Raw genomic sequence first — 5,063 nt, forward strand, 5'->3', positions numbered from 1 at the left:
TGGAGAGCGGAGGTGTTTTGAAAGAGCCACACTGGGGAAGGAGATGCCTAGAAGCATGTAGGAGTGTTGGATAGAGCTGAAAACCCATTCATCCTGGAAACTAGGAATTTGTAGTGACACTAATCTTTGAAAAATGAGCCAGTTAAGCATGCAGTGAGGGCTGGAACCTCAACTGTCTTGTTCACCACTGTGCCTTACAAATCTACCAGAGAACCTGGAACATAAAAGTTACTCTATAAATATATAGTAATTTTCTCTGAAGACACTCAACAGCCTGACACAAGAGATGAGGCAGCAGAATATTGGCATGATCTAGAAGGGTTCCCCCTAAATCTGAGTGTTTTATAATACTGTATTCACTAGAATGTGTTTCTAGAGGTGATTGTGGAAACCAATGTATTTGGAATCTGTTTGATCCTTCTACATCAAAAGAGAAAAGAACTACTACGCAAATCAGACACTGGACAATGACTGTGTGCATTGGGAGAGAGCCCGCAGGGACTAACTAAACAGACCTAGTAAAGAGAGTAGAATCCAAAGGTTTGAACATGACTTTATAGTTCGGAGTCAGTCATTCTAGGAAATGGTCTCATGAAAAATGTACCAGAAGTTACATTCCAAATTATGAGATTTAATTGTGCAGGAGAGATCTTAAAAGACATGAAAAGAATTCTCAAAAATCTAAATAGAATTCTGGGGTGAGTAGTATCAGTTCAAGATAGGACAGAAATGCTTGGAACTTCAACGAGTAGGAGTGGTCCAGATGGTGCCTGAGGACAGTCAAATACCAGGTGTCAGAAACAAACACGGGCGATAGATACTCCAGTTTCTGAGGGAATAGGGCATAGAGCAAGGATACTGTAATAAATATGGGGTAACTAGAACATTGGGATTAATTTACCTAGTCATGTGACAAATCTTTATTGAAAATTAACGTATGGGACTATGTAAGATAAGGGAGGAAGGCAGGCACCGGGAACTGAGACCACAGCACTGTGACAGAAGAATTGTAGTGTTAAGTTTATAAGTAGTTCAGCAGCAAAAGTGATCTGGAATTTACCCACTGTTGGGGCTGGGCTGAACCCTCAGACAGGGTTACATGCCTCAGCCCATTCCTGAGATTGCAGAGTGCTAAGCCAGTCAGTGCGGAAAGTCATTTCTTTTCAGTTGCCTTGGAGGATGGTGGTTTAAAATGGTCAAGGAAGTTGAGTAGACAAGGAAACAAGCTTTCTCAAAAAGCCTTGGTTCTGTGAACCCAAGTAGAGGAGTTTCTGGCTAAATTTCACAGGTAAAATCCTAACCTGCTGAGAAGGAAACAATTTTTTTTTACATAGTTTATAATTTTATTAGGAATAGTTCCAAATGGGTTATGAAGAAAATGTATTCATTGAAAGTGTATTCATTTGAGTTTGAAGTTTGATGAGTTTTTCAAAAACTCTGAATAAAGATTTGTTCACCAATAAACAATTAAACAACAGCAGAATTATCATATACTGGGCAAAGAGTTAGGCTGATACCAAAAGCAACATGCAACATAAAAAAAATGCAATATAAAGAAAGACAATCTGCTGGGTATTAAAAAAATCATCTCAATATGAACTCTTTGCAACCAGCACAGAACTAATTAGCTATGGAATCCAAACCACACCAAGGTAATCTTGGCTGATAGAAACCAGGAGTCAATAATGGGGGAAAAAATAAGTTTCCTCAGTGCAAGGGATCTGAATAGTGTTTTGGAACATTTCCCTGGCTGGTATAAGCAGTATTAGAAAATCTTTTTGGCAAGGGAGAAACATAAATACAAATGGAATACTATATTTTTTAAATCAGCAGACTGTCCCCAGAATGATAAAGGTTATCAGTAAAGTATCAAGGGGATAACTTTAAAACATTATTTGTTGAGGGCTCAAAAAACATTCAAAATGGATTTATTTAAAGGTGTCACAATAGCTATGTCCAGGCATTTAGGCTTAAGAGAAGAAAAATTAAAAGAGGACACTTTTTTTCCAAGTTAAAGAGAATTTCTTTAAAACCAAACATATTGCTATATTGCAACATTATGCTTGGCAAACAATTGGCAACAAAATAAGTTTAAATGCTGTAATATTCTACCCAAACCAGTCCCAGATACTGTTTAATAACCAAGATGCAAGCTAATTTTGTTGTAACAAGCCTAGATCAATTCTATCAAACATGTCCTTCGTTAGATGTCCAGTTTCCTTTAACGTTTTGAAAGTTCATTTGACAGCCAGTCAAGTCTCTCATACAGACCAGTTCCTTGTGTAGCACAAATGGCTTGAATGTACCATGTTCTGTTACGAAGAGACTGAAGACCTGATTTATCTGTCATTTCACCGATGGCCATAGCATTTGGCAAATCCTGCTTGTTTGCAAAAAGCAGCAACACTGCATCTGGCAACTCATCTTTCTTAAGCATGTTCTGCAGCACGTCGGCTCCTTCTTGAATTCTTTCACGATCATTGTTATCTACCACAAAAATAAGACCATGGGTATTTTGGAAGTAATGCCTCCAGGAGGCCTTATTTTGTCTTGACCACCAACATCCCACACTGTAAAGCAAATGTTCTTATATTCTACTGTTTCCACATTAAAACCGATGGTAGGAATGGTGGTGACTATCTCCCCTAACTTCAGCTTATACAGAATGGTCGTCTTGCCAGCAGCATCCAATCCAACCATCAAAATGCGCATCCAGTTTTTGCTGAAGAGGCGGGAGAAGAGGGAGGAGATGGTGAGGCCCATGGCGGTAGTGGCACTTGCGATGGTCAGAGGTTGGGAGCGTCCACAGGCCTTCTCCGTTCACGCTCCCCGCAAACTGAGGGAGAAGAAAGAGGAGCTGAGGAAGAGGGCCGCAGGAACAGCTCGGCTCGCTAGCCGGTCTGTCAGACCAAGCACCGCTAAGGTACTAACAGGGCGCGGACCCACTCGACGCCTAGAAGGAAACAATTTTTAAAGAAGACTTTCAGGAGCAGAGCAGCCTCCACATGGATGACTGGCCAAAACATCATTTCATGGGTAAAGGAAGATACTCCCCCTAGTGTGCCAGATATTTTTAACAGATTTCTTAGGATGGGTGTTGATGCTTGTAATTTCACTATGACTGCTCATTAGTCTAGCTGGGAGCATACGTGTCTGGAGGGGTGAATCAGTTCATTAAGATCTTATTTTGATCAGTGAGGAGAGGTTAGGGGTGTGTTGTGGAAGAGGAAATGAGAGCAGGAGGGGAAATGTTACTAATGGATGACTAAGATAACAAAAGGGGAACATGTAGAATGCCCTCAAACCATCTTTGATTATTCAAAAAACTCTAGGGGAGACAGAATCAAAATTATTGAGTGGACCCCTGTCATCCTATGCTTCTTGAAATGATGACTGTATTTATGCTTTATGCCAATGGTATTCTTGCTTATAGATTCCAAATTCCGTGGTTAACCCAATGAAAAGTTATTTTGTTGCACATAGTGCCCAATAAAATGATTGATTCTATGCTGTTTTTAGGGTTAATCTCAATTAATAAAATGAGTAAATGACAAATGAAACATAATAAATTAATAAAACTCCAATGTAATATGCCTTTCAATATGTTTAGAAGGGAGGTGTTTCAGCTGTTAAATGGATTGCAGTTAAATGAATTAAAAACAAAATAAATTTCAAAATGCTCTATTATTCATTACAGTGCTTAGGGCCTCATTAATCTATTTTGGATCACTCAAGCCCAAAAGTGCCTATTGTCAAAGCTGATAAAGTGTGAGGAATTGCTTTTTATACACTCGAGTCAACTGAAAGCAGTAACACTTCTTAAGGTGTTAGGGTCAAGTCTATAATGCATAAAGTAAGTGTCTTTGCAGCTTGAAAAATTTTTAGAAGGAATATTTGGAGAAGTTATTTTCATGTTTAGAGATAGTCGCACTTTAAAATTTGTTGTTCTTTAAAAATATTTAAAAATGAAATGGAAGAAACTTCTTAATTTTAAACAATTCCATTTCCTGTTATCCAAAGTAAGCACTGTTAAAATGAGATGCATCAATGGGCCAACCTGAAAGATTTCTAGAGCTAAAACTCAGCTACAACTTCCATTTTCTTTTGAGCAATCTTATAGTCTCTGAGAGGTAAGTTGTGTGTCCCTGAAACTATGGGAAATTTAAGATAAAATAAGTGTTTTAAAATGATTTTACAGGAAGATTTTTGCACTGTTAAGTTTACAAGTATGTATGGTGGCGAGAGCACTGGATGCTATGTCTGTCTGTTCTTTGTGATCCTGGGGAAGTCTCAGTCCATCTGAATTTTGTTATGCTGTGACGTCAGCAGAGGTCAGATGGCAGACAGAATGACAGTGATTCTCCCTCTAGACCTAATGATGTCTGGTTCCTTTACAAGAAATGTACAATAAGCAAAATCATAGAGTTTAAAAATATAACAACCAGAAAACAAAACCAAACTAAGAGATGTGTTATTTAGAATGTCTTTGGATGAATGGATTGGAGATGCTTAAAGATGGTAACTTGTTTTTGTTGTTGTTGTTACCCATAATCAGTTAGGAACATCTGCTTTTACTGTGGAATGCTTGCAGTACTTTGAACATTCTTTAGAACAATCCATTTTACTGAGGCTCAGCTCTGATTTAACAAGAGGTATAAATCTAAACAGTGGAAAATCCATACCATCTGGGATTCTCTTTGTGCAGTGTCACCTAAGAAGGTGTAGTTTAGTTACCCCCTTGGCTCCACCCCAATCCATCTCAATTGCAGACTTTGTCAGATCTATCACAAAGTTACCCTTTCATCCTTGGGGTGAACACTCTTAGGACCAAATAATCTTTGAACTACTAATGAATGGTCATTTTTCCTGCTGCTTGGAGATAGCCTGCCAGGGATGGGGGGTGAGGGAGCCAAACTAGAGGAGAGATGGTGAAAGATGCAAAGCTTGAAGACATCAATCAATCCCCTGTGTCAAGCCATGCCTCAATTCCTAGATTTTCAGTTATGTGAGCAAATAAATGCTTTTATCAGCATTAGCTAGATTGAATTATTTTCTATCATTTG

The 5,063-nt window shown here is 38.6% G+C and overlaps 1 pseudogene across 1 annotated transcript; it reads right to left on the reverse strand.

The window, feature by feature from the left end:
* Nucleotides 1–2,106: 2,106 nt before the first annotated feature.
* LOC308507228 (ADP-ribosylation factor 4-like) lies at nucleotides 2,107–2,835 on the reverse strand (annotated as a pseudogene). The gene has a single exon. The product of its transcript is annotated as an ADP-ribosylation factor 4-like (transcript).
* Nucleotides 2,836–5,063: the final 2,228 nt, after the last annotated feature.

This window comes from Rhinolophus hipposideros (assembly GCF_964194185.1).
Source record: "Rhinolophus hipposideros genome assembly, chromosome: 14".
Taxonomy (NCBI): Eukaryota; Metazoa; Chordata; class Mammalia; order Chiroptera; family Rhinolophidae; genus Rhinolophus; species Rhinolophus hipposideros.